Below are 15,354 nucleotides of genomic sequence, written 5' to 3' on the forward strand. Positions count from 1 at the left end.
AAAATGTGCATAGCTTGACCTTATTAAAAACTGTTACATAATACATTTACTTGGCTCGAAAATCAAAACATTATAAAATACGCATTGAGAAGTGCTGCTTTAGCTATTGTTCCCCCTCCCTCCTCACTTCTTCTGGTCACCACTGTTGTTTGTCTGCTTCTTGTGTATTCTTAGTTTCTATTTATGCAAATATGAATGCACATCTAAAAATAATGTGTATATACTTAAAACATATATTCTTATTTACCCCCTTTTTACAAATGGATGTTATGCAGTATACATTATTCTGTATTTCTTTTTTCATTTAGACATCCTAGAGCTCTTTCTATGCCAGTGTATAGGGGCCTTTATTTAACTGCATAATGTTTTACCTGAGAATGTACCATACTTTATTCAATGAGAGACCCTAAGTATATTTCCAATATTTTGCTATTATAAACTACACCAAAGTAAATAATAGTGTTTTATGTCATTTTGTGATTTCGATAGGTATTGTCAACTTGTTTACCATAGAGTCAGGTCCATTATGTACTTCTAAAGTACTGTGAGTGCTGGAAGCTGCTGTCAAATGTCAGGATTTTGGTAATCTGACAGGTGAAAAACAGTATCTCAGTGCAGATTTAATTTGTTTTATTGTTCCTATTATGGAGATAAGCATTTTGCATATGTTTAAGGATCATTTACCTTTTCTTTCTGAGAAATATTTGTTCATATCCTTTGACCACTTTTCTATGGAGTCATAATACAAACAAGTAAATCACTCATTTTTGTATAGACTTATTCATGTATGTATATGTCTACAGGCACTGATATAAAACAAAATTTTCAGTGGAAGAGTAAGTGGGTGAAAGTGAAACTTTTAAACGAAATTCTGTCATATTAGAATTTAAGTGACTTCCTATTTAAAATTGGGCAGGTTTTGTTTCAGCTCCAGTGTTTCTGTGAAATAGATTATTTTGGAAACCAAACACAGGTACCCATTTGAAAACAAAAGAAGACCAACCAGACACAAGAAAGTTTGTTTTTTGCATATATCTACTCCTTAATTCTCAAGAACTTTGTCAGATGTGGTTAGGCTAAGCGCATGGCCCTTTATTTAGAGATTTGGAAATATTTCTGCCCTTGGAAAGTCAAGAAACAAAAAAGGGACTCTGTAAAGTCATTGAAAGCTTTGTGGGGCTGATTTCACTGGTGGGTTCTAGAGAAGGTCTCTTGCCCGTTTAAATACCCAGCCGTCTTCCTTCCCCAGTTCAACCTGGGCTGCCCTTAACTGAGGACCATGTGAGGGAGAACATGGTCAGGGAGGAGACTGAATGGATTGTGGGCCGGTGTTGGTGCAGCTGATGGTTTTTTCCCCCTCAGGCTTCTTTCATTCCAAATGTGGTTGACTTGTGAAATGAGTGCAAATCAAACCGGACCCCATGGGGTGGGGCGGTGCTCCGGGTATTTGAAGGTAAAATAAGGACAGTTAAACCATAACCAACTTTGCTCCACTTTTTAAATGGTCAAAGAAAATATCCTTCTACTCAACCATCTGAGATTTACCTCAAAGGTATCATTAGTGCTGCAGGGGTGAGTTTGGTTCTCTGTTTTTTATATATGATGCTACCCATTTAGCTACTATGTGAGTTGAGAATAGCTTCCCCCAGATTGTTTAGGTGCTGCCCCCTTTAGTTCCTTCTCACAACACTCCTGTGAAGAAAGCAGAGTTCTGGTAGGACGAAGATGGATTTGACTTACTGACGCTGGTACTTTGGTTTCATTTTCTCAGTGTAGACAGGGTGTGCAAGATCCACGCCTTTCAATCTATTCTGATCAATAGACTATAGGTGTGGGCAACAGCGATGTGCTGCTTTCCCCCAAAACCACAGTTTATGGAGGCCGAGTTCAACTTGGCTTTTGACCACCACCTGCTGAATCAACCAGAATAATATAAAGTTACTCTGTAGGGACAGAGTGACTTCAGAGACCATTTTAACATGGCTTACTAGAAGACATTAATATCAAATATGAATGGGGTCAATCAGAAGAGGAATGTTGAGCAATTTGAACACAAAGAGGCAATATCTCAGTCTCACACTCCCCTTTGAAAGTAGGATGCAGAGTGGGTGCTGTGACTCAGGAGCTCCACCTGTCCTGTCCCAGACAGAACTACAACTCTCTACTAGGATATATGCTTCAGGCGATCATAGTTTAACCTAACTGTACGGGTGTAACTCAGAGATATTGCAGGTTCTGTTCCAGACCACCTCAATAAAGTGAATATTGCAATAAAGTAAGTCATATGTTTTTTATTTCCAGTGCATATGAAAACTGTGTTTATATTATACAGTCTATTAAGTGTGCAATAGTATTATGTCTAAATAAACAACATATATACCTGAATTTAAAAATACATTATTGCTTTAAAAATGCTAACCTTCAGGAGGTCATAATTGTTTTGCTGGTGGAGGGTCTTGCCTTGATGTTGCTGACAGCTGATTGATCAGAGTGGTGGGTTGCTGAAGGCTGGAGTGGCTGTGGCAATTTCTTAAAATAAGACAACAATTAGACTTGCTGCATCAATTGACTCTTCCTTTCATGGAAGATTTCCCTGTAACATGTAATGCTGTTCGATACCACGTTATTTGCAGTAGAACTTGTGTGAAAATTGGTGCCAGTCCTCCCAAACTCTGCTACTGCTTTATCAACTAAGGTGACGTAATATTTAAAATCCTTTGTTGTAATTTCAACTATGCTCACAGAATCTTCACCAGAAGTAGTTTCCATCTCAAGAAACTATTTTCTTTGCTCATCCATAAGAAGCAACTGTCATCTGTTAAAGTTTTATCTTGAGACTGCAGCAATTCAGTCACATCTTTGGGCTTCACTTCTAATTCTAGTTCTCTTGCTATTTCCACTACATCTGCAGTGACTTCCTACCCTGAAGTCTCTAACCCCTTGAAGTCATCCATGAGGGTGGGAATCAGCTATTTGCAAACTCTTATTACTGTTGATAGATTTCCTCCTCTCATGGAACATGAATGTTCTTAATGGCATCTGGAATGGTAAATCCTTTCCAGAAGATTTTCAATTGACTTTGCCCAGAACCATCAGAAGAAAACCTATCTATGATGATTACAGCCTTACAAAATATATTTCTTAAATGATTATGACATAAAAGTCAAAATTGTTTTTTGATCCATGGACTATAGAATGGATGTTGTGTTATCAGGCATGAAAATGACGAATCTCATTGTAGGTCTCCACCTGAGATTTTTGTGAACAGGTGCATTATCAATGAGTACAATATTTTGAAAGGAAGCTAACGTAATCAGTACACCATGTGTAAACAGGTCTGCTGTCATCCAGGCTTTGCTGTTACATTTATAGAGCACAGGCAGGGTAGATTTAGCATAACTCTTAAGGGCCCTAGGATTTTTGGAATGGTAAGTAAGCATTGCCTTTAACTTACAGTCACCAGCTGCACTAGCCCCAAACAAGAAAGTCGGACTGTCCTTTCGTGCTTTGAAGCCAGGCATTGACTTCTCTCTAGATACTGAAGTCCTAGATGACATCTTCTTTCAACATAAGGCTGTTTTATTTACGTTGAAAATCTGTTTCATTAATGATCTTAGTTAGAACTTTTGGTTAATTTACTGAGGCTCCCACATCAACACTTGCTGCTATACCTTGCACTTTTATGTTACAGAGATGGAATCCTTCTTTAAACTAATGAACCAACCTCTATTAGCTTTCAACTTTTCTTCTGTACCATAGTCACCTGTCTCAGCCTGCAAAGGATGGAACAGAGTTAGCGCCTCTCTAGAACAGGCTTTTGCTTCAGGGAATCTTGTGGCTGGGTTGACCTGTATACAGACCACTTATACTTCTCCACTCAGCGAAAAGGCTGTTTTGCGTTATTATATCTGAGTTCACTCAGGTAGCACTTTTAATTTTCTTCAAGAATTATTCCTTTGCCTTTGCAACTGGGCTAACTATTCGGTGCAAGAGGCCTAATTGTAGGACTGTCCCAGCTTTCAACGTGCCTTCCTCACTAAGCTTCGTCATTTCTAGCTTTTGGTTTAACGTGAGCGATTTATGACTCTTCCTCTCACTTGAACACTTTGGGGCCATGCTAGGGTTATTAGTTAGCCTAATTTCAATATCTTTGTTTCTCAGGTCATGGGAGGCCTGAGGAGAAGGGGAGAGCTGGGGATTGGCCCACGGGGCAGTCAGAATCCCCAGGACAGTAATGGATTATTTCCCATCTTATATGGTTGTGATTCGTGGTGCCCCAAAACAATTACAATGTAACATTGAATATCACAGCCCAACATCACAGATATGATAATAATGGAAAAGACTGAAACATTGAGAGAATTACCAAAATGTGACGTGGAGACATGTAGTGAGCACATGCTGCTAGAAAAATGGCCCTGATAGACTTGCTCAATGCAGGGTTGCCACAGACCTTCAACTTTGTAAAATGCATTATCTGCAAAGCACAATAAAGCAAAACACAATAAAATGAGATATGCTGGTAGCAGCAAGTGTAGTGGGAGGTGGGGAGAGGCCTAGGATCCTCCCAGGGTCCTGTGACATGAAAAGTGTTTTCACATTCATACAAAACACTGTTTGTCTTTTTTGCTCTCATTCTCTCACAAGAATGCACTGCAGCTTTCCAGGGGCTACATATCTCAATGGGACATATCTGAAGCAGACATGAGAAGCCACATGCACCCTACTGAGTCATATGAAGAGAATTGAAAACTTGTAAGCAACGTCATTCGTCTCAATGAATTTTATTTCCCTTGGAAAATACAGGCATTTCAAGTTAAAACATGTTATTAAAAATAATATTCAATCAGTTATAATAATTGGGAAAATGGTTATTTCAGATGAATTAGCACTGTTTTTCTGTCTATTAATATGGAACGTATTGATAGATACGATCAACATAAAGAGATGCTCTTTGGGCCTGTTTTAACAGTACAAGGGGGTCCTGACACCAAAAAGTTTGAGAACTGTTGATTTACAGTAAGTTCCAAAACATTTTGGAGACTAGGTCCCACCCCTGAGATACAAGGGAACTTCTAAAGGCAACATCTTGCACAGATAATCTGTCATGTGCTAGAATTGGGGATAGCTTCAGGTACCTTTTCTCATCTTCCCAAATTCTGCAGCTCATCTCCCAGAAAGGAGACCTTAGTGTTCCAGAAGCCACCCCCAAAACTGCTTTGGTTCAAGAACAGTATAATGCAATACATAAATGCTAACAACAGGTAATGATAATTGAGCAACCACTTCTGTCAGACACCTAACTCAGCACTTCGTGGGGATTATAGAGCATATGAGGGAATTTCCATTAATTTCCTCATCATATCAGAGAAAACCCAGGGCCAGGGAAGTTAAGCCATTTCCTCAAGGCAATCGGGCATTTACCTGCAGTCCTCTGGACAGAGACTGCCTTCTCCCTGGCTAACCTGCCTGAGAGCTGAGCCCTGGAAATGTCCCAGGATGCAGCTGGGAGTTCAGGGGCCTCCGAGGCTCTAGCCCCTTCCCCTCTGCTCCCTGCAGCTTTATCATCCACAGCTTCCCAGTTATCGCTCCCTCCCTGCCTCACCAGTGCTGAGGGCCTTCAGTCTTTCATCTACTCTTGTGCTTCCAGCTTTTTCTGAGCTGTCTTGCCCAGGGGGGGAGGGAAATAGAGATGACTACCACCCTCTTCGAGTTCAAATAGCAGAGACACACTTATGCAATCGGCCTGCACCAGAGGTCACATGGCCTGTGACAGCACAACAGATGCAGAGAAGCAGATGTGAGGAATGGCCTGTCTTCTATTGTGTCAGATATTAAAGAGATTTGCAAAAATGTAAAAAAATGACCTTCTTCTAAATACATTTTATATTATTTGTTAGATTTATTTTCATTTTGTAAACTCATCATCTGACTTCATTCTCTTGTGATTCTTCCCCCCTGGCACGACTTGCATTGCTTTTAGTCACAATTCACCAATATGTGTTTGTGCAGAGGGTAGGGGGAAGGAGGGCAGATGGACAGAGGGACGGGAGCAGGAAGGGGAGAGTTGTGGCTTAGGAGGTAATCTTCCAGACACTTAGGCAAGCTGGGGGAGTGAGTCTGAAGTTTGGAATGGTGACGTCACTTAGGTGGGAGCCCGGGTGCGAGCACCATCTCCCCTCTCCTGTGGGAACTACGTAAGGTATTTGATTTTTCTGGGTCTGGCTTTTGAATTGGCAGAGTTATAGGGAGGATCAAGTGAAATGAGGAACAACAGAAGTTAAAAAGTGATTTTCATAGGGACTACTCAACAAAATGTGGCTTCACCTGTCCACATTGAGGACTTGAGAAAGTCCTTCTCCACTGTTTAGTATTCATAATCTAACCCAGTTTCATGCCTAAATTGTTTCACCAAGACCAGGTGAAACAAGGTGGGTGTGTATTTAGCACAAAGACAAGGAAAATTTATTAAGCAAATTGTGTTTTCTTGACTTCCTACATATTATGTTGCCTCTGCTAAAGAGAGCGAAAGAGATGAAGAGTGTGTTTCTCAAGAGTTTTTCCATGATTTGAGATCTGACCGAGAAGGATAGGAGAACCTGGAAACCATAGATATTCTTACCTGCCAGAAAGCACACCACAGGTCAGGTCGGGCACGGTGCACCTGAAACTGGAGCTGATGTCAAATAGCTATGGATCCAATGCAGAAATGTGGCTCTAAATGTAAGCCACATTTAGAGACTTGAGTTCAGGGACTCAGCAAGTCATGACAGCAATAGCCACCTATTATAATTCTAAGGTGCAGGGCCAAATATTCCCTTTATCTCCTTGTGCAACTCACAACAAATGAGAGCAGACAAATTGTGGGGTTTAATTGGATATTCAGATCCCATTATACTAATCCTCACAGATCCTTTTGGTAGGTCCTTGAACTGATGGCATTACTTTTTAGAACATGCAATGCAACCGTTCACTTATTTTTTATTTAGGTTACTATTTTCTATGATTCTAGGAAGACAATCTAAATATGTTATATTTGAACATTTGAGTTACAGATCCTTTATTTTGCATAGACCTGGAATAGCCTGGGAATCTCTGTCCTGGCTGCACGCATTTTTCCAAGCTGTCTGGAGTAGTTGAAAGAACAGAGATCCTGTGAAATTGGACTGAAATCCCAAATTGATTCAAATTTCCTGACCCTCAATTTCCTCAGAGGATTTTAAATACTAATAACCATCACATAGGTTTTGGTAGGTTGAATTATGAATGTCAACAAACACGTTTCTAATCTTAATCTGCATTCCTGAGGGTATGAAATAATTTGTAAATAGGAGCTTTTGAAGATGCTATTTTTAGTAAAGTATGGCCAGATGAGTCAGGTGGTCCTAATGCATATTACTGGCAGCCTTATAAAGAGAAGACTTCTGTCTTCGGAAGAGAGAAGTCGGAGAAACATGAGAAAGGAGCTGGAAGTCAGCGAAATCAGAAGAGCAGGTGAAGAGAGAGAACCTTGCCATGTGACAGGAGACTAAGATACAAGCCAAGCAACCCCAAGAATTGCCAGCACAAAAATGAAACAAAGTTTGGAGAAATAGCAATCCTTGCTTACACATTGATTTTGGACTTCTTTTAGCCTCAAAACCAAGAGCCAATAAACTGCTGTTGTTTAGGCCAGCCCATTATATGGTACTTGTCATAGTAGCCTAGAAAACTAGGTCACAGGTAAAGCTGGAAAGAGGTAGATATGTGGGTGGTGTCTGATTCATAGAAGGCCCTTAATGTGCGTGTTTTCTTCCCTTACATAAGCAGAGTGCGCAGGTCTGCTATGGAATGGGATCCCGGGCCAGGACGAAGGGAAATGGAATGGAGATTTGGAACAGAGGGTAAGGTGTTTATTCCCCAAGAGAGATTCTTCCACACTGCAGAGTGACTTTCATGCATATTTGTTCAGGACAAACCTTCTTGTTTGCAAAAAAAGAAAGTGTGTTTGCAGCGCCCAAGTTTGCCTGTGGCTGCTGGATAAATTAAGAAGTATCTGAAATGTACCTGTAGCTTGTTAAGTACCTATGGTACAAAATAAGCCCTAAAAAACTCAAAGATCATCAAGTTCAAATGAAGACAGATGGTAAAATTGCTAAAGGGCATAACCTGCCTGAAAGTGAAATGACATCAGCATCTCCTAATCATTTACCCTGAGTTTCTATAACAAGCAAAAATCAATATTTTTCACATGGTCCATTGTACTCTGTGGTTATATTTCTGATGTCACCTAAGTAATAGCATATATTATTAAATGAATTATATCAGACTGTGAAAGCTAGTGACTCAGATTAAGTTACAATGAGTTGTTTACCTCTTTATACAAGAGGTAGATTATGCCAGATAATATGCTCATTTTGCTTCAGGACAATGAGTGTTGTCATTTTATAACAAGACTCTGTAGCATACACATGCACTGACTTAATTAAAAGCCATTGATATCTGGAAAAAAACCTTGATTAATAATATATAAACTATTGTTTCAAATGCATGCTAAAAAAAAAATAAAGATGGCAGCTATACCCTCAAATGAAACATGAGACACTTTGATGGTCTATCAAATTCAATTGAAGTGGGTCAATAGGAAAGTTATTGTTGTCAAACTTAAAAAGTAATGCAAAACTCTAAGCAAGTTGAAACTGGTACTTTACTTTGGTTGATCTGTTATTTACACATTTTAAAATTTATTTGTAATTAGCTGTTGCAGGTGGTCACCTCAGAACACGTTGAGTGGGTTGTGTTCATGTATGCTATATAGAAGCAATGTTTTTAATTTTTAAACATAAGTCAAGGATGTTTCCATTTGTTCTGGTTTGCTAACTGCTGGAATGCAATATACCAGAAATGGAATGGCTTTTAAAAAGGGGAATTTAATAAGTTGCTAGTTTATAGTTCTAAGGCCGAGAAAATATCTCAATTAAAGCAAGTCTATAGAAATGTCCAACCTAAGGCATCCAGGGAAAGATACCTTGATTCAGGAAGGCCGATGAAGTTCAGGGTTTCTCTCTCAAGTGGAAGGGTACATGGCAAACACAGTCAGAGTTTCTCTCTCATCTGGAAAGGCACATGATGAACATGGTCAGGGCTCCTCATCTGGAAGGGCACATGGTGAACACGGTGTCATCTGTGAGTTTCTTCTTCTGGCTTCCTATTTCATGAAGCTCCCCAGGAGGCATTTTCCTTCTTCATCTCCAAAAGTCACTGGCTGGTAGGCTCTGCTTCTCATGGCTGCATCATTCTCTGCTCTCTCAGAATCTCCCTCATTCTTCAAAAGGTTTCCTCTTTTATAGGACTTCAGAAACTAATCAAGACCCACCCGAATGGGTGGAGACACATCTTTACCTAATCCAGCTTAACAACCACTCTTGATTAAATCATATCTCCAGGGAGATGATCTAATTACAGATTCAAACATACAGTACTAAAAAGGGATAAGAAGAAACGGCTGCTTTTACAAAATGGGATTAGGATTAAAACATGGCTTTTCTAGGGTACATACATCATTTCAAACCAGCACACCATTCCTTCCTAAAATGTCATTTCTTTATGCCTGAAGTTTTGCATCAATGAGATGATACAAGAGAATTAATATTTTGAACACCTACCATGTCCCCAGCCCTGCTTTAGGCACATTTCATCATGTATACCTTAAAAACTTCCTGGGAAACAGATATTTTCTTCTTTATTTTAAAAATGAGGCTCTAAGAAGTGTGTGCCCAAGGGCACATCAACAGGAGTGGTGGAGCTATGGGGTGAACTTATCTTTCCAAGGTTAAAGTGTGCTTCTCTTCACTGTCAATCTCAGAGGTGGTAATTTAATTTACCTCATAAAAGTACTTTCAAAACTCTGATGAACCTTTTAATGCTTATTGCCCCAGCCTCCTATCCATGCCCTTCACTCCCAAATGTAGGCACTACTCTGTCGCCTATTACTATCATCTTTCCATACATCTGCTTTGCAGGAATTGCTTCCCTGGCCAGTCCACCTTCCTTTCTGCTAGGAGTTTGTCTACCTCAAGCACTGATCTGATTCTATCATTTTCCTTTTTAGAACCTTGAGAAGTATTCATTCTTCATCCTCCTTTTAAGAACATTTAGTTGAAAATACTATAAATATGTCTCAACATTCCCACCTCTTAAAAATTGTGTTAAGTGAATGTGTCTCCTGCCCACTTTCCATTCCAGGCTCCTATACTCAATGTATATGGTCATTCTCCTACATGTTCCCAAATGTCTCCTGCGTATAACTTTAAAAAATGTTTTTCAGTTATATTATTGCTTAAAGAATTAAAAGTCAACTCACTTAGCTCATCCCCACGCTAACACCATACAATCCAAAAATAAAATGATGCAACTCTAATTGGAATTGTAGTCAAGATGAGCTGAAAAGGGATTGGAATCTTTATGATTCTGAGTTTTTTCTTTTATTAATACAGTTTGTGTCTCCATTTAGCTAGGCTTTGTTTTATGCACTTTGTTAAAATCTTAGTTTTCTTCACATAGTTCTTAAACTGTCTAAATTTAGATTATATAATGAATTACTTTTTGCATTTTATTACTAAAGTCCTTCATGGATCTTGAAATAGAGACAACACTGATGATTCCTGATAATTCTCATATATTGGGAATAATGTGAAACAGGACAAGGTGTCAGAAGTGATTGATGAGGCATCATTTTTGACAGCTCAGTAATAACTTGGAATTCTCAGTTCAAAAGACAAATGTTTGCAAGCATGGTTTTCTTCCAGTTCTCTCTGGGGGCTGGGAGCTTCTGAGAATGGACGGCTATCCAGTGTGACCACATTCATATCTCCTCCCTGGGACCAGAGGCAGTGTCTGCTCATGGGGTTCAGCTGGGACAGGATGAGTGTGGGGTGGACACGGACACTGGTAGGGCTGTGCTCTGTGACTCCTTACACCTGGGCACCTCATCCTTCCCCACCAGAACCACCAGCTGATGCTGGCAATTGAATTTCCCCTGCTCCTGGGGGAGGAGCTCGGATTACAGAACAGCCTCCAAAAGGCTTCTTTTAATATTAGACAACTTGTAAAAATTAAGTTCCGGTTTAAAGAAGGATTCTGTTATGTCATAGGACAGAATTCTAAAAATTGCTCCTGTTACTCCAGGAAAAATAGTCATGACAACTTATTTTCTATTCGGCATTGCTCAAATAAAGAATCATGCTGCCAAGTACTAAAAATGGCTGTATTGAAAATGGGATGTTTTGTTCTCCTTTCCCAACTCAAGGAGTTGGTACATTTGCATTTTTCAGTTACTTAAGAGCTGACTCCTTTCAGAAATCCATCCTAAATTGCTAGCAGCTCTGGCATTTGTGAGAACAGAAGGGCCCTTGCTTTGATGTTATCTCTGCAGTTTCAACGTAATTATGCACCTGGAAAGAAAACAGCTCTAATTCTGTGAATCCTTTCCTGGTAATTTAGAAATGTAGCTTTGATCAGTTGGGCCTGCTCCCTTCTGCAATGTCTACCCTTTCTACTTTGTTTGGTGTTTTTTAGTTTTGCCTGCCTCTTTGGAAATCAGATATTAGGCTAACATATCTAACGAACATTTCAAAATAGCAGATGCCACAAAACACATATTCAAGGGTTTTCCAGAGGAAATTTCCAGTACAAAGATTTCAACTCCTCATTATGTCTTGAATCTCAGGAGACTGTTTTTTGTAGAAGCTGTAACTAGTGTGATAGTTCAGGCTGGGTCAAGAAATTTGGAGACGGGACTAAGCTCATAGTAACTCCTCCTGGTAAGTATGTTTTTCTCTATTTTTATCCTTACAATGAAAAACTGATAATGCTTTTGAGGAAAAAACCCAATAATTTAGGATCCATCTGATCTGACTATTGCATTCTTTGCCCTCAGTATATGAACAGCAGTTTTACAGCTACTATTCCCTGGATATGGAAGCAAGACTAATTTGTAAATGTTTTGTTTCCTTTCCTCTCTGAAAGCAAACTGAAATTCTACTTGTAGAGTATACCAAAAAAAAAATGATACTCTGGCTAAAAATTAAAATGTTTTGAAAACTATATATGTGACCCATTGGTGTAAGTTGATTCAGTATATTTTCTCGTAGATCTTTTAAGTGAGTTACATCAAAATAGTATTCTATTAATTGCCTCTCCTCTATATTTTAGGATAAAATATAGTGTTCCTTTCTGCCCCAAACTCGCAAAACCTCTATTATTCGTTTTGATCTTATCTAAAAGCAGAGCAAAAAAATATTATTTCTTAATGATAAATAACAGTGGAATGCAAATAAATCCCACTTCTTATTACTCTAGCTTGGGAAGTATGGTGAGCTGGGTTAAAATTGGATCCATCGTGACTCTTCTTAAATTGCCTAGAGATGAGTCCCTTTAAAGGAATTTCTGAGCTCAATGAATCATTTTAGTTGCAAGGTCCAGGAAAATAATTCCTGGTTTTACTTTATTTATTCATTCTCTCTGCAAACATTTAGCACTGACTCTGTACTAAATGATGGAGATAAAAGGGTGAATAACACACCAACTCTCAAAAACTTTGCAATCTAGTGGTTAATGATTCTAGATTCTGGCTTGGTTGGGCCCCGTGTTCTTTGGCCCAGGGCTGGTGGAGAGGCTGGAGGCCTTAGGTTCAAAAGCTATTTTCTTTCCTAATCTGTATAATAGTTATTGTTTATCTAATTAATGACATCTTTAATTATTGACATATCTGTTGGAAGAATTTGCTGAATATGACTCAATACCATCCTATGAAAGAGGATATTAGCTAATACTTATTGAGGATGAGACACTACTACTCTCAGTTCTCTATCTCACTACTCAGCAGCCCTATACATGAGACTCTATTATCCCCATTTTACAGATGAGGAAACTGAGGCTTAGAGAAATTCAGTTATTTCCTGAAGGCCACATGGTTTGTTATCAGAGCACAGTTTGGATTCCGTGCTAGATTTGTCACTCCAAAGATCATGGTCTTGACTAATAGGTGATATCACAAGTACTAATTCATACTTTTAAAAATTCTGATATTTATTATTTTGTTGCCTGGCCTTTTGGTAACAGCTGTCAATTTGTCATGCCACATATGTATGTAAACCAAGACTCATTTAAATCACAATATTTCTGTAAAACATACTGAATATGCATTTATTAAATATTCAAAATAGTCCTCTTGTTATTGCTTCTGGAAAATTAAATATTAACTAACTCTAAATTAATCCCAGGCAAAGAACTTGTTTTATAAGGATAATCCTTTAAGGGAGTAGGTTTAGAAGAAGTTTCAGGCAAAACGATGAGAAAAGAAAATGTCACTCTCCAATGAATGAGCTGTAACATGAAAACAGACATAAGCAAGCTGGGCAGGCATAGATAGGGTGGTCAGTAATTAAATTATAGACTGCATTTAGATCTAGTGTCACCTTTGCCCATTAGTAGGGTTACTTTGTACAGATTTACATACATGAAGAAGTGAATAAGGGTGCTATTAAGATGGGCCTAAAGGAAGATTTCTATAATGAGTTTTCAGATATTGGAAAAGAGAACTGACATTTCTGATCCTGGTACAAAACTCATTGTTAGAGATAACGTTCTTGAGATTCTGCATTAAAAATATATGTAGAGACAGGTGCTGCCACATCGAATGCTGGTGCTGGCTTTAGAATTTTGGGATTAGGTCCCAATTTGGTTAGGAATCATGAAAAGATAGCTGAGGAGGTGGACTGGGTCCAGGTCGCAGACATGCAGAATTCTCACCAACAGCATGGAGAACATCCACGAGTTATGATAACTATGGCTCCCTATGGGATGGGATGTTAGGTCTCTTTGGTCTTTCAGTGTGAAAGGTTTGTAAGCAAATGCATGTATTTCAATTATTTGACTCCAAAGACATCCCATGGGGAAAAATGAAGAAAAAACATCTGCAAAATTATTTGTTCACAGAAGGAGTAAATATTTGGTGATTTTGTCACGGGATGATAAATATCAAATGTCAAAATATTTGACCATGTTATCCTACTGAGAAGTGTCGCAACTGTGTTTATTTTTTTTCCCCCAAGTGAGAACAAGTAAGCCTGTTCATTCCTTACTGATCTTAAAGATGAATTTTATCTGGATGATAAATAATAACTCACAAAGATTTTCCCTAGCATACAAGAGCCATTGAAATGAAAGTTTAAAAAAAGTTTCACAAAGTGTTGGAAAAGTGAAGGAGATTTAAAGTTGGGTCTCTTCGGTGGTTGAAATCAATGAACAAATGAATTCCTAATGTGAAAAGAAACATTCCAGTCTTCCTTTTTTTTCCCCGTTTACTGCTTACTCAAGGTGAAAATTAATAATCAATTAAATACAATTAGAAACTTGTCATAATCTGCAATTCACATTTAGATATGAAATAGAATAGTCAATAAAAGGATAAGAAAGTACAGGAGGGAAGGGAAAAAAACAAATACCAATGTGATTTGGAAAAGTATGGTTTAAATTGAAAATGTAGTTATTCGGCAAATTTATATAGAATTCATACTGCTGCATATTAATGAAATATAAAGAACTCAGGTAATCTTGAAACTTCATCTTGAAATTTATTCACCTGAAAAATTAAATATATATGGTACACTCTAGAATCAGTGAAATGAAAAGTCTAAGATTCCATTGAGTTCTAGAACATGATTTTGTGAATTCTTTGGCCAGAGAGAGCAAAAGTCCCAAATTCACAGATGTGTTCTTTGATTATGTAAATGAATGTATATAAATAAATTGGACCAGTTTATTTTTTAAATCTTGTTGTTATCTTATGGATCATGAAAAAGATCTGAACCATGAAAAACATGTGCAACAGGTACATTTCAAAATAATGCTTTAAAAATGTAAACAGTTAATATAATAATCCAAAATATAGGCATTAACGATATATAATCAAATATACTAGTCAGTGCTTAAATATTAATTGAGGAAACCATGGTAGTTCAAGATTTATTTTATCCTGAAAAGAATGAAACTACAATATGTAGTTAATGAAAGAGAGACAAGAGGCAATGGATGGTGTGTTACTAAATAGAAAACATCCCAGTTTCATCGTTATGCTTTCAATTCCTTTTTATAATGAATTAGAGTTATTCAAAATAAGAAATAAAAGTTCCTGACATGAAAATAAATTAATATATTGATTAGTGACTAAAATTATGCAAATATACAATTGAGAAAAATCATGTTTTATATAGCATACCAGTGTCTTGCTATTATAATCAATAAATGTATTATTCTCACCCAACACATAATGAAATTAATATAAGCACATTAAGACCAAAAATACAATTATGG

At 38.0% G+C, this 15,354-nt stretch overlaps 1 protein-coding gene across 5 annotated transcripts in view; it reads left to right on the forward strand.

Moving 5' to 3' along the window:
- Positions 1–2,176: 2,176 nt before the first annotated feature.
- The window catches only part of TARP (TCR gamma alternate reading frame protein), a 65,928-nt gene continuing 52,750 nt past the window's right edge, over positions 2,177–15,354 (forward strand). For 4 of the 5 annotated variants that reach the window (XM_077119515.1, XM_077119524.1, XM_077119526.1 and 1 more), the window contains exon 1: positions 11,716–11,801. The gene's annotated coding sequence lies outside the window, so the exon portion shown is untranslated. Of the gene's footprint in view, positions 2,276–11,715; positions 11,802–15,354 lie in introns of those variants that run through there. The other variant, XM_077119522.1, reaches the window with a different exon arrangement.

The sequence above is a fragment of the Tamandua tetradactyla genome, chromosome 1 (genome assembly GCF_023851605.1).
Source record: "Tamandua tetradactyla isolate mTamTet1 chromosome 1, mTamTet1.pri, whole genome shotgun sequence".
Lineage (NCBI taxonomy): Eukaryota > Metazoa > Chordata > Mammalia > Pilosa > Myrmecophagidae > Tamandua > Tamandua tetradactyla.